Consider the following 24263-nt stretch of genomic DNA (forward strand, 5'->3'; position numbering starts at 1 on the left):
TCGGGCTGAAAAACAAGTTTTGAAAACTGTGCTGTTCCTGCCCTATAAGTTACATGGGGGTGACCAAAGCAGCCAAAACGTGTTTATTTCTGCTGAAAAACACGTTTTGACAATTTCTGATCACTGGGGTTAAGGGCTGACTCTGTGGGCTCTTCTGAGCCAGGCAGTTACTCTGCGATTCCAAGGGCTGAGAAAACGCGTTTATTTGGGGCTGAAAAATACGTTTTGAAAACTGTGCTGTTCCTGCCCTATAAGTTACATGGTGGTTACCAAAGTTGCCAAAACGTGTTTATTTCTGCTGAAAAACACGTTTTGACAATTTCTGCACACTGGGGTTAAGAGCTGACTAAGTGGGCTCTTCTGAGCCAGGCACTTACAGTGCCATTCCAAGGGCTGAGAAAACGCGTTTATTTCGGGCTGAAAAACACGTTTTGAAAACTGTGCTGTTCCTGCCCTATAAGTTACATGGGGGTGACCAAAGCAGCCAAAACGTGTTTATTTCTGCTGAAAAACACGTTTTGACAATTTCTGCACTCAGGGGTTAAGGGGTGACTCAGTGTGCTCTTCTGAGCCAGGCAGTTACACTGCGATTCCAAGGGCTGAGAAAACGCGTTTATTTCGGGCTGAAAAACACGTTTTGAAAATTGTGCTGTTCCTGCCCTATAAGTTACATGGTGGTGACCAAAGTTGCCAAAACGTGTTTATTTCTGCTGAAAAACACGTTTTGACAATTTCTGCACACTGGGGTTAAGGGCTGACTCAGTGTGCTCTTCTGAGCCAGGCAGTTACACTGCGATTCCAAGGGCTGAGAAAACGCGTTTACAGATGCAGCCATTCAAAGTGTGCGTCACAGACACGTACCGCAGGTGACGTCGCTCAGTATGACGCAAGATGACGCGCGGCACCGCAGTAAGTGATTGGTTGACCGACAGGGGCACTCGTGGTCCGTTGGTCTGTCGTAGAAAGACTTACAGTAAAAACGTCTTTGCTGTGCCCGTTGTAGATATTGAATTTACCAATGAAGGGAAATCTTAGTAGCTGAGCATAAAAAGAATAGGAGCATACTGTAACGCGTGTGAAGGCCATAAACGATATTAATTTTGGAACATAAACATACAGTATATAGCTGGTCTTGGTACTTTAAAGAAAAAAATACACACCAGTATTCCATTTCTCCCTAAACATTTTAAGCTTTGAAGTCTTTAACTAATGTGATACCGGAGTCAACAAGCATACTTTTAGAATTTGATTAAAAGGGAATATAATATGGAATCGCGTATCTAAGGAATTTAATAATGGTATTCGTGTGCTGCGACAGGGCTGTGTAGGGCTGTTTCGCCTGCCTGGTCATGCGAGCTGTGTTGTAGCCGACTGGTCTAGGTGCGTGCCTAGCAACTGGTAGGTTGTGTGTTCAAATCCAGCTGGTACCGGACTTTTCTTTTAACAAACATTTCTTCGAAAAAATAGAATAGCGATATTATGGACAATCAATTGACTTTTATATTTCAAAATATCGCAACATGATCGATATTTGCGATATTTTGAACATATCTTCCCTTCTGACAGCGGTTCCTCCTTCTATTGTGTGTGTGTGTGCAACAGAGTAATTTTTTATAGAGAAATGGAGGCTGGACAGTATGCGTTACAATATAAACATTTATATTGATTTAAATCGTGTTCTGATTTAAATCGCAAACGCGTGTTTAATTATGTGTTTTTTAATCATAATCAGGCTAATGCATTCCTACATTTTCTGTATGAACCAGCTTAGAGGTTCATACAGAAAGACAGCTTGTGTTTAAATTGAGTGTAAGGTAATTTATGCTTCTAAAGTCATGGTCAGCATTTATTATCGTACTGTGCTGTAAACTTTTTCTGTGCCTAGTCACATTATTTTATAGCGTTTTTATTGCGTTATTAAATCTGGTGGCGCTGTGTGTTACAGTAGTTTCGTGACTCCCATGTCACATGGTCTGTGATTGAATCCCATAGAACTATGACTTATTTTTTTAACAAACATTTCTTTGAAAAAATGAAACGTTTCCCTTGGTCAGAGATTAAATAAAACCTCACTCGCACCAAACAAATTTATATTTCTAAATATCACAAAATATGTTCATTGTCTTCCAATCGAGTCGAGTTGACATTGGAAGCCTGCCACACCCGGACTCTTAAACCAACGCATTAGCACGTCAAAGCCCATCGAGGGTATTGAGCCAGTATTGGCTTTAGTATTCCCCCCCTCTCCCCTCAATTCAATTCAATTCAAGGTGTTTTATTTGCATGACAGATGGGTACAAGCAGTGTTGGGTATGTATATTGTAACGCTTACGGCAGACAGGCACTGTGTAAGAGCCGGCACACCAGAGCAGCGCACCGAGGGAGCGTCTGCATTTCTAACTTAGTTTTTAAAATTAGTCAAGCAATATGAAGCATCCCCTTTTACTTTGTGCCTGAGCATAAAAAGAATAGGAGCATACTGCAACGCGTGTGAAGTCCATAAACGATATTAATTTTGGAACTTAAACATACAGTATATGGCTGGTATCGGTACTTTAAAGAAAACATACACACCAGTATTCCATTTCTCCCTAAACATTTTAAGCATCGAAGTCTTTAACTACCGCGATACCGGAGTCAACAAGCATACTTTCAGAATTTGATTAAAAGGGAATATAATATGGAATCGCGTATCTCAAGAAATTAATAACGATATAATTATATTCATGTTGCAAAAGAACTGCAACGGACATAAAAACTCCCTTGCTTTTAATAGAGCGCTCCATAATTTCTAACTACGAAAATGCCAAGTGAAAGGATTTGTAAACATATTTTGTTAAAGCAAGTCAGTTTTTTCCGCAACACATAAAAGACATTTTTCCAAGAAAGTTTAGCCTTTGTCACTAATGAAACCACTAAATAAAGACATAAATATAGAAATCTTAAGATTTGTTTTATTTAATGTTGGTAGCAGGATGAACTGTCAGAGTGTATATTTTGTCGCAGAGTTGCTGCAAGATGTTAACAGTGAAAAAGGTATTTAGAAATTAGTTATTTCAAGATGAAAATTTTCAGAATAATTGCAAATCTAGCAGGATAGAGAAAGCACAGAAAACTGGCAGTTAGATTGATCAGATTAGTATGAAAAGTCATTTAGCAAAGGGAATTAGAAGAGTGACAAACTAGTATACTTTAGATCTTTTTTTTCTGAACCAGGGACAATCTGATCATGTTTCCCTATAACAATAATAAAAAACTTTATTTGATATATCACCATTAAAGGTGGCATCTCAAAGCAATACAGTAGATGTAAAAACAGATAAAAGGACCACAGATTACAAAGTAAATGCATATAAGAAAGACAAGCAGGTAGAGGTGCTACCAAAATTAGAAAATGAAGCAGATACAGACACTAAGTCTTCTGAAAAGAAAGGTTCTGAGGTTAGATTTAAAGTGGCCCTGGTGTGTGTGTGTTTGTGTCTGTCCTGTGATGGACTGGCGCTATGTCCAGGGTGTATTCTGCCTTGTGTCCGTCGCTTCATTCATGTGCATCCAACACACAGTTCAACGCTAGCAACTACACAAAATCTAAAATATGAGCTCTACTTGCCACTTACAGTACCAACAGTACCAGCTAACTTTAGTAGTGACATTTTCATGGATCTTTTTAACAATAAAATTTACAACATCAGACTTCAGACACAATTAAACAGGCCTCAAAAAAGTCTGGTACAAACATTTTCAGCATGGAATAAACTGTTACTTTAATGGTATAAACCTTAAATGGATTCATATTCTCAATAAGATTTGGTGCTCAGTAACATGACTTAGAAAATGACAGAAGACATGCGTATCATGCTTATCCTTCTATTTTTCATAATCGTAAACTCCTTAAGGCAGTTACATTTTCTCTGTTCTGACCTGGAGTTACAGAGAAATTTAAATTCTAATAAGAGATTTGTAATGAGGAAAGTCATACCAATCACTCATACAGTACCAGGATTTGCAATTACAATACAAATACTTTCTTTCTGTATGTGTTTATTTTGCAGTTTGAGTCTATGGCATTCCTTTGGGGGTCTATACTCCAAGGCATGACTTTTTTATGTATAAACATCAGTATTTACTGCTATTAATTACTGTACGATTTATAGTTGAAATCTGAGCCTAGATATAAAGTTAGATATAAAGTTAAAATCTTGACAAAGCAATGTAGGAAATACAGAGAAAATAAATTCTTTCTGACATCTAAAATCAGTTTCGATCAAGGTCTCTAAAACGAACAAGAAAAAGAAGATTTTCGGAGGGCAATTACGCTGTGTTTATATAGAATAAGTGATTTATGAGCAATCTAATTTCTTGTTCGTTTAAAACAGTGAAATGTCAGCTGTAAAAGATCGCACCAGAAACAGCACTCACTCTGCCTGTCATAGACGTTCAGGAAAGGCTGAATGAAGTCATGTCAAGTACAATAATTCGGAGAACAATAATACCAGTTGTAGGACAGTATATAAGGAGGATAAGGATTTTGAAGTTGACTCGAAATCTGATAGGTAACCAGTGCAAGGACTTGAAAACAGGTGTAATGCATCCCTGATAGGATTCTTGCTGTCATATTCTGAACATATTGAAGATTGCTCAGTGTGGATTTAATTTCCCCAGTGAACAGGATGTGCATTTATTAATTCTAGAAAAAAAGCCTTTCTTGATTTCTCTAGTTCTTAGTTTCTCTAGTTCCCTTTAAAATAAACTATTATTCCACAATGCAGAGTATTACATGGCCAGTATTTACACATGATATTTGTGATTTAAAGAAATTAACACAAGCAGCTTTTGGAGATTTAAGTGTTGGCTGAGTTATTGCAGGATAAAAGACTAGAGATGTTGGCAAGAAGAAGATAGTTTGGGGAAAGCTGAGGAATACACTTATAACAAGAACACTTCCTAATGGGGTTAGGCATACTTTTGATGAAGATGATGAAGTTAACAGACTATATGTTTACATAGATACTGAAATAAGGATTGTATTTTAGATTATGTGTAGTTGCTGGCATTGAACTGTGTGTTGGATGCACATGAATTGAAGGAATGGGCAAACATAGCTGATGCGGATCCACAGAGCCAGCATATTAAGATGTTTATAATTAGAGGCAATTTGTTTAAATAACTAGGTATGGATACTGATGTGCAAGAGAGGTGGAAAGGCTGTTTCCTTAAGCCAGCAGTAAAAAATATTTTATTCTCAGTGAGATGCTGCCATTTCATAGTGGGTTTCTAACACTGTGTATAGTTCCATCCACACAGTGCCTTTACTTCCATTTCTAATCTCTTTATCCAGTACAGAGGATTTGGAGCCTATCCCAGTAAGCAACGGACACAAGGCAGAATACACCCTGGACATAGCGCCAGTCCATCACAGGACAGACAGACACAAACACACACAGACCAGGGCCAGGTTTCCCATAAACTAATTAACTTACCAGTATGTTTTGGAGTGCGAGAGGGAGTCATATCACACATATGGAGAAAAACCATGTAACCCAGAGAGAACATGTAAACCCCACACACACAGGATGGCAGGAATTGAACCTAGGACCCCAGTGCTGCAAGATAGCAATGCTAACCACTTTGCCACCATTATAAATGGATGGATATCTTAGTTATCTTTCTAGTTCACAGGTTTGCATGCATAATTTAATTTTGAAAGCCACTGAGACATCAGGTACTACTGTTGTATTTATGAAAAAGAAACAAAACAAAAAACATACTAACAACTGTGCCATCCTACGCCTTAGCTAATACATTTTATTATTCATAAACAGTTAACATTGTTAGCAAAATATTTTGAATTATATTTAACCCTATTTTTTCTTTAGTTTTGTATTTAACTTATTATATGATAGTCAGACTTAATGTATATTTGAACAATGAAAATATATTTTTACAAGATTTTACATTAAGCACTTAAAATTAATATGGTTAATAATAGTAAACTGTAACATGCTGTAACAAGATCGGTTAAACAGCGAAGAAAATGCTTTCAGAGAAAATGTTTCAGGTGTGAAGAACATAGATCTCCAATGCAATTTCAACCAAACCTGTTCCCACACACCCTGCCCCCACTACCATTAGAATATACACAAAGCACTCAAATCTTTCGAGCTAATGATCAGGTGACCCGAGAGAGAGCGAGAGAAACACCAAGGGGTATCACCAAGGGTATTAATAATACGATCTATAGTTGAAATCTGAGCCTAAATAAAAAGAAAAAGCAAGTGATTAGGTTTATGAGCAATCTAATTACTTATTCGTTTAAAACGCTATATAAAATAAAGTTTATTATTAATTTGCTGCACAGAGCGGTGAATATTGTTATGCATAAGACAAAGATAACGATCCTGATCAGTTTAGAAATCTGTGTACGCTGTAAGGTTTTTACTTCTTAAACTTTTAAAGTACACGTTTTGAATAGAAAGAAATCCTCTTCCTGTTACAGTATGTATAGCAAACTAGCACGTCTTTTTTCTCCAATCAGAGGGGTGTCAGATGGTGTCAGCCAATCACCATTCTGCGTTGGGTAGCAACGGGTGACTGTTCTCAGGCGGAAGATGTAAACAGCTTAATGTTCGTGTTAAATAATTTTTTAAAATTCAATTAAACGGGCACAATTAAGACATTAAATATACATATACATACTGTATACAGTACAGTTTGCATACGGTAATATGTTACGCGATTAAAAAATAAATAAATAAAACTGGAAGGTTCAGCACCAGCTGGATTCGAGCACACACCCTGCCCGTTGGCAGGCACGCACCTAGACCAGTCGGCTACAGTCAGCTCGCATGAGCAGGCAGGCGAAACAGCCCTACACAGCCCTGCCGCAGTACATGGATATAATCATACCGTTATTAAATTCTTGAGATACGCGATTCCATATTATATTCCCTTTTAATCAAATTCTAAAAGTATGCTTGTTGACTCCGGTATCACGTTAGTTAAAGACTTCGAAGCTTACAATGTTTAGGGAGAAATGGAATACCGGTGTGTATTTTTCCTTGTGATATTTTAAGCTCTAGTTGAATGATAGGTGTCGCATTTTAAATCATTTTCGTAGTTAGAAATTATGAAACGCCCTGTTAAAAGCAAGGAAGTTTTTATGCCCGTTGAAGTAAAACAAAATGCCTGACAAAGTATGGCTTGGACAGATTCCAAGTGCTTGTACAAATGTGCTAAAGAAATTATACTTTGAGTATACAGCTTGTCCAAAGTCATCCATTATTAATACTATTAGTAATATCTCCGGTAAAGGCTTTGATGCATAAATATTTCTGATAAAGGTAGGTTGTGTACTTTTGTCCAACTGAGCAATCTTGCTTTCATAAAATATACCAACATTTTAATGACTGAAGATTAACATGCTGTAATACACTGTTCAAAATTAAAGGCTCAAATGCTGTACATGAGAGGTTAAGCTCCCCCTGGCGGTTTTACAAGGTGACGCCGGATAGTTTCCGGCAGAGCGTCAAATGACGCGCGATTAACACGTCACACTGCGTGACACTGCGAGATGCCGCGCCACGCCCACCGGGGTATGCCGCAAAATAACGCACGCATTTTGAATGGCTGCATCTGTATTTCGGGCTGAAAAACAAGTTTTGAAAACTGTGCTGTTCCTGCCGTATAAGTTACATGGTGGTGACCAAAGTTGCCAAAACGTGTTTATTTCTGCTGAAAAACACGTTTTGACAATTTCTGATCACTGGGGTTAAGGGCTGACTCTGTGGGCTCTTCTGAGCCAGGTAGTTACAGTGCGATTCCAAGGGCTGAGAAAACGCGTTTATTTCGGGCTGAAAAACACGTTTTGAAAATTGTGCTGTTCCTGCCCTATAAGTTACATGGTGGTGACCAAAGTTGCCAAAACGTGTTTATTTCTGCTGAAAAACACGTTTTGACAATTTCTGATCACTGGGGTTAAGGGCTGACTCTGTGGGCTCTTCTGAGCCAGGTAGTTACAGTGCGATTCCAAGGGCTGAGAAAACGCGTTTATTTCGGGCTGAAAAACACGTTTTGAAAATTGTGCTGTTCCTGCCCTATAAGTTACATGGTGGTGACCAAAGTTGCCAAAACGTGTTTATTTCTGCTGAAAAACACGTTTTGACAATTTCTGCACACTGGGGTTAAGGGTTGACTCAGTGTGCTCTTCTGAGCCAGGCAGTTACACTGCGATTCCAAGGGCTGAGAAAACGCGTTTATTTCGGGCTGAAAAACACGTTTTGAAAACTGTGCTGTTCCTGCCCTATAAGTTACATGGGGGTGACCAAAGCAGCCAAAACGTGTTTATTTCTGCTGAAAAACACGTTTTGACAATTTCTGATCACTGGGGTTAAGGGCTGACTCTGTGGGCTCTTCTGAGCCAGGCAGTTACACTGCGATTCCAAGGACTGAGAAAACGCGTTTATTTCGGGCTGAAAAACACGTTTTGAAAACTGTGCTGTTCCTGCCCTATAAGTTACATGGTGGTGACCAAAGTTGCCAAAACGTGTTTATTTCTGCTGAAAAACACGTTTTGACAATTTCTGATCACTGGGGTTAAGGGCTGACTCTGTGGGCTCTTCTGAGCCAGGCAGTTACACTGCGATTCCAAGGGCTGAGAAAACGCGTTTATTTGGGGCTGAAAAACACGTTTTGAAAACTGTGTTGTTCCTGCCCTATAAGTTACATGGTGGTGACCAAAGTTGCCAAAACGTGTTTATTTCTGCTGAAAAACACGTTTTGACAATTTCTGCACACTGGGGTTAAGAGCTGACTAAGTGGGCTCTTCTGAGCCAGGCAGTTACAGTGCGATTCCAAGGGCTGAGAAAACGCGTTTATTTCGGGCTGAAAAACACGTTTTGAAAATTGTGCTGTTCCTGCCCTATAAGTTAAATGGTGGTTACCAAAGTTGCCAAAACGTGTTTATTTCTGCTGAAAAACACGTTTTGACAATTTCTGCACACTGGGGTTAAGGGCTGACTCAGTGTGCTCTTCTGAGCCAGGCAGTTACACTGCGATTCCAAGGGCTGAGAAAACGCGTTTATTTCGGGCTGAAAAACACGTTTTGAAAACTGTGCTGTTCCTGCCCTATAAGTAACATGGGGGTGACCAAAGCAGCCAAAACGTGTTTATTTCTGCTGAAAAACACGTTTTGACAATTTCTGATCACTGGGGTTAAGGGCTGACTCTGTGGGCTCTTCTGAGCCAGGCAGTTACACTGCGATTCCAAGGACTGAGAAAACGCGTTTATTTCGGGCTGAAAAACAAGTTTTGAAAATTGTGCTGTTCCTGCCCTATAAGTTACATGGTGGTGATCAAAGTTGCCAAAACGTGTTTATTTCTGCTGAAAAATACGTTTTGACAATTTCTGCACACTGGGGTTAAGGGCTGACTCAGTGTGCTCTTCTGAGCCAGGCAGTTACACTGCGATTCTAAGCGATGAGAAAACGCGTTTATTTCGGGCAGAAAAACACGTTTTGAAAACTGTGCTGTTCCTGCCCTATAAGTTACATGGGGGTGACCAAAGTTGCCAAAACGTGTTTATTTCTGCTGAAAAACACGTTTTGACAATTTCTGATCACTGGGGTTAAGGGCTGACTCTGTGGGCTCTTCTGAGCCAGGCAGTTACATTGCGATTCCAAGGGCTGAGAAAACGCGTTTATTTGGGGCTGAAAAACACGTTTTGAAAACTGTGCTGTCCCTGCCCTATAAGTTACATGGTGGTGACCAAAGTTGCCAAAACGTGTTTATTTCTGCTGAAAAACACGTTTTGACAATTTCTGCACACTGGGGTTAAGAGCTGACTAAGTGGGCTCTTCTGAGCCAGGCAGTTACACTGCGATTCCAAGGGCTGAGAAAACGCGTTTATTTCGGGCTGAAAAACACGTTTTGAAAACTGTGCTGTTCCTGCCCTATAAGTTACATGGTGGTGACCAAAGTTGCCAAAACGTGTTTATTTCTGCTGAAAAACACGTTTTGACAATTTCTGCACTCAGGGGTTAAGGGGTGACTCTGTGGGCTCTTCTGAGCCATGCAGTTACACTGCGATTCCAAGGGCTGAGAAAACGCGTTTATTTGGGGCTGAAAAACACGTTTTGAAAACTGTGTTGTTCCTGCCCTATAAGTTACATGGTGGTGACCAAAGTTGCCAAAACGTGTTTATTTCTGCTGAAAAACACGTTTTGACAATTTCTGCACACTGGGGTTAAGAGCTGACTAAGTGGGCTCTTCTGAGCCAGGCAGTTACAGTGCGATTCCAAGGGCTGTGAAAACGCGTTTATTTCGGGCTGAAAAACACGTTTTGAAAATTGTGCTGTTCCTGCCCTATAAGTTAAATGGTGGTTACCAAAGTTGCCAAAACGTGTTTATTTCTGCTGAAAAACACGTTTTGACAATTTCTGCACACTGGGGTTAAGGGCTGACTCAGTGTGCTCTTCTGAGCCAGGCAGTTACACTGCGATTCCAAGGGCTGAGAAAACGCGTTTATTTCGGGCTGAAAAACACGTTTTGAAAACTGTGCTGTTCCTGCCCTATAAGTTACATGGGGGTGACCAAAGCAGCCAAAACGTGTTTATTTCTGCTGAAAAACACGTTTTGACAATTTCTGATCACTGGGGTTAAGGGCTGACTCTGTGGGCTCTTCTGAGCCAGGCAGTTACACTGCGATTCCAAGGACTGAGAAAACGCGTTTATTTCGGGCTGAAAAACAAGTTTTGAAAATTGTGCTGTTCCTGCCCTATAAGTTACATGGTGGTGATCAAAGTTGCCAAAACGTGTTTATTTCTGCTGAAAAATACGTTTTGACAATTTCTGCACACTGGGGTTAAGGGCTGACTCAGTATGCTCTTCTGAGCCAGGCAGTTACACTGCGATTCTAAGCGATGAGAAAACGCGTTTATTTAGGGCAGAAAAACACGTTTTGAAAACTGTGCTGTTCCTGCCCTATAAGTTACATGGGGGTGACCAAAGTTGCCAAAACGTGTTTATTTCTGCTGAAAAACACGTTTTGACAATTTCTGATCACTGGGGTTAAGGGCTGACTCTGTGGGCTCTTCTGAGCCAGGCAGTTACACTGCGATTCCAAGGGCTGAGAAAACGCGTTTATTTGGGGCTGAAAAACACGTTTTGAAAACTGTGCTGTTCCTGCCCTATAAGTTACATGGTGGTGACCAAAGTTGCCAAAACGTGTTTATTTCTGCTGAAAAACACGTTTTGACAATTTCTGCACACTGGGGTTAAGAGCTGACTAAGTGGGCTCTTCTGAGCCAGGCAGTTACAGTGCGATTCCAAGGACTGAGAAAATGCGTTTATTTCGGGCTGAAAAACACGTTTTGAAAACTGTGCTGTTCCTGCCCTATAAGTTACATGGTGGTGACCAAAGTTGCCAAAACGTGTTTATTTCTGCTGAAAAACACGTTTTGACAATTTCTGCACTCAGGGGTTAAGGGGTGACTCAGTGTGCTCTTCTGAGCCAGGCAGTTACACTGCGATTCCAAGGGTTGAGAAAACGCGTTTATTTCGGGCTGAAAAACACGTTTTGAAAATTGTGCTGTTCCTGCCCTGTAAGTTACATGGTGGTGACCAAAGTTGCCAAAACGTGTTTATTTCTGCTGAAAAACACGTTTTGACAATTTCTGCACACTGGGGTTAAGGGCTGACTCAGTGTGCTCTTCTGAGCCAGGCAGTTACACTGCGATTCCAAGGGCTGAGAAAACGCGTTTATTTCGGGCTGAAAAACAAGTTTTGAAAACTGTGCTGTTCCTGCCCTATAAGTTACATGGGGGTGACCAAAGCAGCCAAAACGTGTTTATTTCTGCTGAAAAACACGTTTTGACAATTTCTGATCACTGGGGTTAAGGGCTGACTCTGTGGGCTCTTCTGAGCCAGGCAGTTACTCTGCGATTCCAAGGGCTGAGAAAACGCGTTTATTTGGGGCTGAAAAATACGTTTTGAAAACTGTGCTGTTCCTGCCCTATAAGTTACATGGTGGTTACCAAAGTTGCCAAAACGTGTTTATTTCTGCTGAAAAACACGTTTTGACAATTTCTGCACACTGGGGTTAAGAGCTGACTAAGTGGGCTCTTCTGAGCCAGGCACTTACAGTGCCATTCCAAGGGCTGAGAAAACGCGTTTATTTCGGGCTGAAAAACACGTTTTGAAAACTGTGCTGTTCCTGCCCTATAAGTTACATGGGGGTGACCAAAGCAGCCAAAACGTGTTTATTTCTGCTGAAAAACACGTTTTGACAATTTCTGCACTCAGGGGTTAAGGGGTGACTCAGTGTGCTCTTCTGAGCCAGGCAGTTACACTGCGATTCCAAGGGCTGAGAAAACGCGTTTATTTCGGGCTGAAAAACACGTTTTGAAAATTGTGCTGTTCCTGCCCTATAAGTTACATGGTGGTGACCAAAGTTGCCAAAACGTGTTTATTTCTGCTGAAAAACACGTTTTGACAATTTCTGCACACTGGGGTTAAGGGCTGACTCAGTGTGCTCTTCTGAGCCAGGCAGTTACACTGCGATTCCAAGGGCTGAGAAAACGCGTTTACAGATGCAGCCATTCAAAGTGTGCGTCACAGACACGTACCGCAGGTGACGTCGCTCAGTATGACGCAAGATGACGCGCGGCACCGCAGTAAGTGATTGGTTGACCGACAGGGGCACTCGTGGTCCGTTGGTCTGTCGTAGAAAGACTTACAGTAAAAACGTCTTTGCTGTGCCCGTTGTAGATATTGAATTTACCAATGAAGGGAAATCTTAGTAGCTGAGCATAAAAAGAATAGGAGCATACTGTAACGCGTGTGAAGGCCATAAACGATATTAATTTTGGAACATAAACATACAGTATATAGCTGGTCTTGGTACTTTAAAGAAAAAAATACACACCAGTATTCCATTTCTCCCTAAACATTTTAAGCTTTGAAGTCTTTAACTAATGTGATACCGGAGTCAACAAGCATACTTTTAGAATTTGATTAAAAGGGAATATAATATGGAATCGCGTATCTAAGGAATTTAATAATGGTATTCGTGTGCTGCGACAGGGCTGTGTAGGGCTGTTTCGCCTGCCTGGTCATGCGAGCTGTGTTGTAGCCGACTGGTCTAGGTGCGTGCCTAGCAACTGGTAGGTTGTGTGTTCAAATCCAGCTGGTACCGGACTTTTCTTTTAACAAACATTTCTTCGAAAAAATAGAATAGCGATATTATGGACAATCAATTGACTTTTATATTTCAAAATATCGCAACATGATCGATATTTGCGATATTTTGAACATATCTTCCCTTCTGACAGCGGTTCCTCCTTCTATTGTGTGTGTGTGTGCAACAGAGTAATTTTTTATAGAGAAATGGAGGCTGGACAGTATGCGTTACAATATAAACATTTATATTGATTTAAATCGTGTTCTGATTTAAATCGCAAACGCGTGTTTAATTATGTGTTTTTTAATCATAATCAGGCTAATGCATTCCTACATTTTCTGTATGAACCAGCTTAGAGGTTCATACAGAAAGACAGCTTGTGTTTAAATTGAGTGTAAGGTAATTTATGCTTCTAAAGTCATGGTCAGCATTTATTATCGTACTGTGCTGTAAACTTTTTCTGTGCCTAGTCACATTATTTTATAGCGTTTTTATTGCGTTATTAAATCTGGTGGCGCTGTGTGTTACAGTAGTTTCGTGACTCCCATGTCACATGGTCTGTGATTGAATCCCATAGAACTATGACTTATTTTTTTAACAAACATTTCTTTGAAAAAATGAAACGTTTCCCTTGGTCAGAGATTAAATAAAACCTCACTCGCACCAAACAAATTTATATTTCTAAATATCACAAAATATGTTCATTGTCTTCCAATCGAGTCGAGTTGACATTGGAAGCCTGCCACACCCGGACTCTTAAACCAACGCATTAGCACGTCAAAGCCCATCGAGGGTATTGAGCCAGTATTGGCTTTAGTATTCCCCCCCTCTCCCCTCAATTCAATTCAATTCAAGGTGTTTTATTTGCATGACAGATGGGTACAAGCAGTGTTGGGTATGTATATTGTAACGCTTACGGCAGACAGGCACTGTGTAAGAGCCGGCACACCAGAGCAGCGCACCGAGGGAGCGTCTGCATTTCTAACTTAGTTTTTAAAATTAGTCAAGCAATATGAAGCATCCCCTTTTACTTTGTGCCTGAGCATAAAAAGAATAGGAGCATACTGCAACGCGTGTGAAGTCCATAAACGATATTAATTTTGGAACTTAAACATACAGTATATGGCTGGTATCGGTACTTTAAAGAAAACATACACACCAGTATTCCATTTCTCCCTAAACATTTTAAGCATCGAAGTCTTTAACTACCGCGATACCGGAGTCAACAAGCATACTTTCAGAATTTGATTAAAAGGGAATATAATATGGAATCGCGTATCTCAAGAAATTAATAACGATATAATTATATTCATGTTGCAAAAGAACTGCAACGGACATAAAAACTCCCTTGCTTTTAATAGAGCGCTCCATAATTTCTAACTACGAAAATGCCAAGTGAAAGGATTTGTAAACATATTTTGTTAAAGCAAGTCAGTTTTTTCCGCAACACATAAAAGACATTTTTCCAAGAAAGTTTAGCCTTTGTCACTAATGAAACCACTAAATAAAGACATAAATATAGAAATCTTAAGATTTGTTTTATTTAATGTTGGTAGCAGGATGAACTGTCAGAGTGTATATTTTGTCGCAGAGTTGCTGCAAGATGTTAACAGTGAAAAAGGTATTTAGAAATTAGTTATTTCAAGATGAAAATTTTCAGAATAATTGCAAATCTAGCAGGATAGAGAAAGCACAGAAAACTGGCAGTTAGATTGATCAGATTAGTATGAAAAGTCATTTAGCAAAGGGAATTAGAAGAGTGACAAACTAGTATACTTTAGATCTTTTTTTTCTGAACCAGGGACAATCTGATCATGTTTCCCTATAACAATAATAAAAAACTTTATTTGATATATCACCATTAAAGGTGGCATCTCAAAGCAATACAGTAGATGTAAAAACAGATAAAAGGACCACAGATTACAAAGTAAATGCATATAAGAAAGACAAGCAGGTAGAGGTGCTACCAAAATTAGAAAATGAAGCAGATACAGACACTAAGTCTTCTGAAAAGAAAGGTTCTGAGGTTAGATTTAAAGTGGCCCTGGTGTGTGTGTGTTTGTGTCTGTCCTGTGATGGACTGGCGCTATGTCCAGGGTGTATTCTGCCTTGTGTCCGTCGCTTCATTCATGTGCATCCAACACACAGTTCAACGCTAGCAACTACACAAAATCTAAAATATGAGCTCTACTTGCCACTTACAGTACCAACAGTACCAGCTAACTTTAGTAGTGACATTTTTATGGATCTTTTTAACAATAAAATTTACAACATCAGACTTCAGACACAATTAAACAGGCCTCAAAAAAGTCTGGTACAAACATTTTCAGCATGGAATAAACTGTTACTTTAATGGTATAAACCTTAAATGGATTCATATTCTCAATAAGATTTGGTGCTCAGTAACATGACTTAGAAAATGACAGAAGACATGCGTATCATGCTTATCCTTCTATTTTTCATAATCGTAAACTCCTTAAGGCAGTTACATTTTCTCTGTTCTGACCTGGAGTTACAGAGAAATTTAAATTCTAATAAGAGATTTGTAATGAGGAAAGTCATACCAATCACTCATACAGTACCAGGATTTGCAATTACAATACAAATACTTTCTTTCTGTATGTGTTTATTTTGCAGTTTGAGTCTATGGCATTCCTTTGGGGGTCTATACTCCAAGGCATGACTTTTTTATGTATAAACATCAGTATTTACTGCTATTAATTACTGTACGATTTATAGTTGAAATCTGAGCCTAGATATAAAGTTAGATATAAAGTTAAAATCTTGACAAAGCAATGTAGGAAATACAGAGAAAATAAATTCTTTCTGACATCTAAAATCAGTTTCGATCAAGGTCTCTAAAACGAACAAGAAAAAGAAGATTTTCGGAGGGCAATTACGCTGTGTTTATATAGAATAAGTGATTTATGAGCAATCTAATTTCTTGTTCGTTTAAAACAGTGAAATGTCAGCTGTAAAAGATCGCACCAGAAACAGCACTCACTCTGCCTGTCATAGACGTTCAGGAAAGGCTGAATGAAGTCATGTCAAGTACAATAATTCGGAGAACAATAATACCAGTTGTAGGACAGTATATAAGGAGGATAAGGATTTTGAAGTTGACTCGAAATCTGATAGGTAACCAGTGCAAGGACTTGAAAACAGGTGTAATGCATCCCTGATAGGATTCTTGCTGTCATATTCTGAACATATTGAAGATTGCTCAGTGCGGATTTAATTTCCCCAGTGAACAGGATGTGCATTTATTAATTCTAGAAAAAAAGCCTTTCTTGATTTCTCTAGTTCTTAGTTTCTCTAGTTCCCTTTAAAATAAACTATTATTCCACAATGCAGAGTATTACATGGCCAGTATTTACACATGATATTTGTGATTTAAAGAAATTAACACAAGCAGCTTTTGGAGATTTAAGTGTTGGCTGAGTTATTGCAGGATAAAAGACTAGAGATGTTGGCAAGAAGAAGATAGTTTGGGGAAAGCTGAGGAATACACTTATAACAAGAACACTTCCTAATGGGGTTAGGCATACTTTTGATGAAGATGATGAAGTTAACAGACTATATGTTTACATAGATACTGAAATAAGGATTGTATTTTAGATTATGTGTAGTTGCTGGCATTGAACTGTGTGTTGGATGCACATGAATTGAAGGAATGGGCAAACATAGCTGATGCGGATCCACAGAGCCAGCATATTAAGATGTTTATAATTAGAGGCAATTTGTTTAAATAACTAGGTATGGATACTGATGTGCAAGAGAGGTGGAAAGGCTGTTTCCTTAAGCCAGCAGTAAAAAATATTTTATTCTCAGTGAGATGCTGCCATTTCATAGTGGGTTTCTAACACTGTGTATAGTTCCATCCACACAGTGCCTTTACTTCCATTTCTAATCTCTTTATCCAGTACAGAGGATTTGGAGCCTATCCCAGTAAGCAACGGACACAAGGCAGAATACACCCTGGACATAGCGCCAGTCCATCACAGGACAGACAGACACAAACACACACAGACCAGGGCCAGGTTTCCCATAAACTAATTAACTTACCAGTATGTTTTGGAGTGCGAGAGGGAGTCATATCACACATATGGAGAAAAACCATGTAACCCAGAGAGAACATGTAAACCCCACACACACAGGATGGCAGGAATTGAACCTAGGACCCCAGTGCTGCAAGATAGCAATGCTAACCACTTTGCCACCATTATAAATGGATGGATATCTTAGTTATCTTTCTAGTTCACAGGTTTGCATGCATAATTTAATTTTGAAAGCCACTGAGACATCAGGTACTACTGTTGTATTTATGAAAAAGAAACAAAACAAAAAACATACTAACAACTGTGCCATCCTACGCCTTAGCTAATACATTTTATTATTCATAAACAGTTAACATTGTTAGCAAAATATTTTGAATTATATTTAACCCTATTTTTTCTTTAGTTTTGTATTTAACTTATTATATGATAGTCAGACTTAATGTATATTTGAACAATGAAAATATATTTTTACAAGATTTTACATTAAGCACTTAAAATTAATATGGTTAATAATAGTAAACTGTAACATGCTGTAACAAGATCGGTTAAACAGCGAAGAAAATGCTTTCAGAGAAAATGTTTCAGGTGTGAAGAACATAGATCTCCAATGCAATTTCAACCAAACCTGTTCCCACACACCCTGCCCCCACTACCATTAGAATATACACAAAGCACTCAAATCTTTCGAGCTAATGATCAGGTGACCCGAGAGAGAGCGAGAGAAACACCAAGGGGTATCACCAAGGGTATTAATAATACGATCTATAGTTGAAATCTGAGCCTAAATAAAAAGAAAAAGCAAGTGATTAGGTTTATGAGCAATCTAATTACTTATTCGTTTAAAACGCTATATAAAATAAAGTTTATTATTAATTTGCTGCACAGAGCGGTGAATATTGTTATGCATAAGACAAAGATAACGATCCTGATCAGTTTAGAAATCTGTGTACGCTGTAAGGTTTTTACTTCTTAAACTTTTAAAGTACACGTTTTGAATAGAAAGAAATCCTCTTCCTGTTACAGTATGTATAGCAAACTAGCACGTCTTTTTTCTCCAATCAGAGGGGTGTCAGATGGTGTCAGCCAATCACCATTCTGCGTTGGGTAGCAACGGGTGACTGTTCTCAGGCGGAAGATGTAAACAGCTTAATGTTCGTGTTAAATAATTTTTTAAAATTCAATTAAACGGGCACAATTAAGACATTAAATATACATATACATACTGTATACAGTACAGTTTGCATACGGTAATATGTTACGCGATTAAAAAATAAATAAATAAAACTGGAAGGTTCAGCACCAGCTGGATTCGAGCACACACCCTGCCCGTTGGCAGGCACGCACCTAGACCAGTCGGCTACAGTCAGCTCGCATGAGCAGGCAGGCGAAACAGCCCTACACAGCCCTGCCGCAGTACATGGATATAATCATACCGTTATTAAATTCTTGAGATACGCGATTCCATATTATATTCCCTTTTAATCAAATTCTAAAAGTATGCTTGTTGACTCCGGTATCACGTTAGTTAAAGACTTCGAAGCTTACAATGTTTAGGGAGAAATGGAATACCGGTGTGTATTTTTCCTTGTGATATTTTAAGCTCTAGTTGAATGATAGGTGTCGCATTTTAAATCATTTTCGTAGTTAGAAATTATGAAACGCCCTGTTAAAAGCAAGGAAGTTTTTATGCCCGTTGAAGTAAAACAAAATGCCTGACAAAGTATGGCTTGGACAGATTCCAAGTGCTTGTACAAATGTGCTAAAGAAATTATACTTTGAGTATACAGCTTGTCCAAAGTCATCCATTATTAATACTATTAGTAATATCTCCGGTAAAGGCTTTGATGCATAAATATTTCTGATAAAGGTAGGTTGTGTACTTTTGTCCAACTGAGCAATCTTGCTTTCATAAAATATACCAACATTTTAATGACTGAAGATTAACATGCTGTAATACACTGTTCAAAATTAAAGGCTCAAATGCTGTACATGAGAGGTTAAGCTCCCCCTGGCGGTTTTACAAGGTGACGCCGGATAGTTTCCGGCAGAGCGTCAAATGACGCGCGATTAACACGTCACACTGCGTGACACTGCGAGATGCCGCGCCACGCCCACCGGGGTATGCCGCAAAATAACGCACGCATTTTGAACGGCTGCATCTGTATTTCGGGCTGAAAAACAAGTTTTGAAAACTGTGCTGTTCCTGCCGTATAAGTTACATGGTGGTGACCAAAGTTGCCAAAACGTGTTTATTTCTGCTGAAAAACACGTTTTGACAATTTCTGATCACTGGGGTTAAGGGCTGACTCTGTGGGCTCTTCTGAGCCAGGTAGTTACAGTGCGATTCCAAGGGCTGAGAAAACGCGTTTATTTCGGGCTGAAAAACACGTTTTGAAAATTGTGCTGTTCCTGCCCTATAAGTTACATGGTGGTGACCAAAGTTGCCAAAACGTGTTTATTTCTGCTGAAAAACACGTTTTGACAATTTCTGATCACTGGGGTTAAGGGCTGACTCTGTGGGCTCTTCTGAGCCAGGTAGTTACAGTGCGATTCCAAGGGCTGAGAAAACGCGTTTATTTCGGGCTGAAAAACACGTTTTGAAAATTGTGCTGTTCCTGCCCTATAAGTTACATGGTGGTGACCAAAGTTGCCAAAACGTGTTTATTTCTGCTGAAAAACACGTTTTGACAATTTCTGCACACTGGGGTTAAGGGTTGACTCAGTGTGCTCTTCTGAGCCAGGCAGTTACACTGCGATTCCAAGGGCTGAGAAAACGCGTTTATTTCGGGCTGAAAAACACGTTTTGAAAACTGTGCTGTTCCTGCCCTATAAGTTACATGGGGGTGACCAAAGCAGCCAAAACGTGTTTATTTCTGCTGAAAAACACGTTTTGACAATTTCTGATCACTGGGGTTAAGGGCTGACTCTGTGGGCTCTTCTGAGCCAGGCAGTTACACTGCGATTCCAAGGACTGAGAAAACGCGTTTATTTCGGGCTGAAAAACACGTTTTGAAAACTGTGCTGTTCCTGCCCTATAAGTTACATGGTGGTGACCAAAGTTGCCAAAACGTGTTTATTTCTGCTGAAAAACACGTTTTGACAATTTCTGATCACTGGGGTTAAGGGCTGACTCTGTGGGCTCTTCTGAGCCAGGCAGTTACACTGCGATTCCAAGGGCTGAGAAAACGCGTTTATTTGGGGCTGAAAAACACGTTTTGAAAACTGTGTTGTTCCTGCCCTATAAGTTACATGGTGGTGACCAAAGTTGCCAAAACGTGTTTATTTCTGCTGAAAAACACGTTTTGACAATTTCTGCACACTGGGGTTAAGAGCTGACTAAGTGGGCTCTTCTGAGCCAGGCAGTTACAGTGCGATTCCAAGGGCTGAGAAAACGCGTTTATTTCGGGCTGAAAAACACGTTTTGAAAATTGTGCTGTTCCTGCCCTATAAGTTAAATGGTGGTTACCAAAGTTGCCAAAACGTGTTTATTTCTGCTGAAAAACACATTTTGACAATTTCTGCACACTGGGGTTAAGGGCTGACTCAGTGTGCTCTTCTGAGCCAGGCAGTTACACTGCGATTCCAAGGGCTGAGAAAACGCGTTTATTTCGGGCTGAAAAACACGTTTTGAAAACTGTGCTGTTCCTGCCCTATAAGTAACATGGGGGTGACCAAAGCAGCCAAAACGTGTTTATTTCTGCTGAAAAACACGTTTTGACAATTTCTGATCACTGGGGTTAAGGGCTGACTCTGTGGGCTCTTCTGAGCCAGGCAGTTACACTGCGATTCCAAGGACTGAGAAAACGCGTTTATTTCGGGCTGAAAAACAAGTTTTGAAAATTGTGCTGTTCCTGCCCTATAAGTTACATGGTGGTGATCAAAGTTGCCAAAACGTGTTTATTTCTGCTGAAAAATACGTTTTGACAATTTCTGCACACTGGGGTTAAGGGCTGACTCAGTGTGCTCTTCTGAGCCAGGCAGTTACACTGCGATTCTAAGCGATGAGAAAACGCGTTTATTTCGGGCAGAAAAACACGTTTTGAAAACTGTGCTGTTCCTGCCCTATAAGTTACATGGGGGTGACCAAAGTTGCCAAAACGTGTTTATTTCTGCTGAAAAACACGTTTTGACAATTTCTGATCACTGGGGTTAAGGGCTGACTCTGTGGGCTCTTCTGGGCCAGGCAGTTACACTGCGATTCCAAGGGCTGAGAAAACGCGTTTATTTGGGGCTGAAAAACACGTTTTGAAAACTGTGCTGTTCCTGCCCTATAAGTTACATGGTGGTGACCAAAGTTGCCAAAACGTGTTTATTTCTGCTGAAAAACACGTTTTGACAATTTCTGCACACTGGGGTTAAGAGCTGACTAAGTGGGCTCTTCTGAGCCAGGCAGTTACACTGCGATTCCAAGGGCTGAGAAAACGCGTTTATTTCGGGCTGAAAAACACGTTTTGAAAACTGTGCTGTTCCTGCCCTATAAGTTACATGGTGGTGACCAAAGTTGCCAAAACGTGTTTATTTCTGCTGAAAAACACGTTTTGACAATTTCTGCACTCAGGGGTTAAGGGGTGACTCTGTGGGCTCTTCTGAGCCATGCAGTTACACTGCGATTCCAAGGGCTGAGAAAACGCGTTTATTTGGGGCTGAAAAACACGTTTTGAAAACTGTGTTGTTCCTGCCCTATAAGTTACATGGTGGTGACCAAAGTTGCCAAAACGTGTTTATTTCTGCTGAAAAACACGTTTTGACAATTTCTGCACACTGGGGTTAAGAGCTGACTAAGTGGGCTCTTCTGAGCCAGGCAGTTACAGTGCGATTCCAAGGGCTGTGAAAACGCGTTTATTTCGGGCTGAAAAACACGTTTTGAAAATTGTGCTGTTCCTGCCCTATAAGTTAAATGGTGGTTACCAAAGTTGCCAAAACGTGTTTATTTCTGCTGAAAAACACGTTTTGACAATTTCTGCACACTGGGGTTAAGGGCTGACTCAGTGTGCTCTTCTGAGCCAGGCAGTTACACTGCGATTCCAAGGGCTGAGAAAACGCGTTTATTTCGGGCTGAAAAACACGTTTTGAAAACTGTGCTGTTCCTGCCCTATAAGTTACATGGGGGTGACCAAAGCAGCCAAAACGTGTTTATTTCTGCTGAAAAACACGTTTTGACAATTTCTGATCACTGGGGTTAAGGGCTGACTCTGTGGGCTCTTCTGAGCCAGGCAGTTACACTGCGATTCCAAGGACTGAGAAAACGCGTTTATTTCGGGCTGAAAAACAAGTTTTGAAAATTGTGCTGTTCCTGCCCTATAAGTTACATGGTGGTGATCAAAGTTGCCAAAACGTGTTTATTTCTGCTGAAAAATACGTTTTGACAATTTCTGCACACTGGGGTTAAGGGCTGACTCAGTGTGCTCTTCTGAGCCAGGCAGTTACACTGCGATTCTAAGCGATGAGAAAACGCGTTTATTTAGGGCAGAAAAACACGTTTTGAAAACTGTGCTGTTCCTGCCCTATAAGTTACATGGGGGTGACCAAAGTTGCCAAAACGTGTTTATTTCTGCTGAAAAACACGTTTTGACAATTTCTGATCACTGGGGTTAAGGGCTGACTCTGTGGGCTCTTCTGAGCCAGGCAGTTACACTGCGATTCCAAGGGCTGAGAAAACGCGTTTATTTGGGGCTGAAAAACACGTTTTGAAAACTGTGCTGTTCCTGCCCTATAAGTTACATGGTGGTGACCAAAGTTGCCAAAACGTGTTTATTTCTGCTGAAAAACACGTTTTGACAATTTCTGCACACTGGGGTTAAGAGCTGACTAAGTGGGCTCTTCTGAGCCAGGCAGTTACAGTGCGATTCCAAGGACTGAGAAAATGCGTTTATTTCGGGCTGAAAAACACGTTTTGAAAACTGTGCTGTTCCTGCCCTATAAGTTACATGGTGGTGACCAAAGTTGCCAAAACGTGTTTATTTCTGCTGAAAAACACGTTTTGACAATTTCTGCACTCAGGGGTTAAGGGGTGACTCAGTGTGCTCTTCTGAGCCAGGCAGTTACACTGCGATTCCAAGGGTTGAGAAAACGCGTTTATTTCGGGCTGAAAAACACGTTTTGAAAATTGTGCTGTTCCTGCCCTATAAGTTACATGGTGGTGACCAAAGTTGCCAAAACGTGTTTATTTCTGCTGAAAAACACGTTTTGACAATTTCTGCACACTGGGGTTAAGGGCTGACTCAGTGTGCTCTTCTGAGCCAGGCAGTTACACTGCGATTCCAAGGGCTGAGAAAACGCGTTTATTTCGGGCTGAAAAACAAGTTTTGAAAACTGTGCTGTTCCTGCCCTATAAGTTACATGGGGGTGACCAAAGCAGCCAAAACGTGTTTATTTCTGCTGAAAAACACGTTTTGACAATTTCTGATCACTGGGGTTAAGGGCTGACTCTGTGGGCTCTTCTGAGCCAGGCAGTTACTCTGCGATTCCAAGGGCTGAGAAAACGCGTTTATTTGGGGCTGAAAAATACGTTTTGAAAACTGTGCTGTTCCTGCCCTATAAGTTACATGGTGGTTACCAAAGTTGCCAAAACGTGTTTATTTCTGCTGAAAAACACGTTTTGACAATTTCTGCACACTGGGGTTAAGAGCTGACTAAGTGGGCTCTTCTGAGCCAGGCACTTACAGTGCCATTCCAAGGGCTGAGAAAACGCGTTTATTTCGGGCTGAAAAACACGTTTTGAAAACTGTGCTGTTCCTGCCCTATAAGTTACATGGGGGTGACCAAAGCAGCCAAAACGTGTTTATTTCTGCTGAAAAACACGTTTTGACAATTTCTGCACTCAGGGGTTAAGGGGTGACTCAGTGTGCTCTTCTGAGCCAGGCAGTTACACTGCGATTCCAAGGGCTGAGAAAACGCGTTTATTTCGGGCTGAAAAACACGTTTTGAAAATTGTGCTGTTCCTGCCCTATAAGTTACATGGTGGTGACCAAAGTTGCCAAAACGTGTTTATTTCTGCTGAAAAACACGTTTTGACAATTTCTGCACACTGG

Source organism: Atractosteus spatula, chromosome 22 (genome assembly GCF_055471065.1).
Source record: "Atractosteus spatula isolate fAtrSpa1 chromosome 22, fAtrSpa1.hap1, whole genome shotgun sequence".
Classification (NCBI taxonomy): domain Eukaryota; kingdom Metazoa; phylum Chordata; class Actinopteri; order Semionotiformes; family Lepisosteidae; genus Atractosteus; species Atractosteus spatula.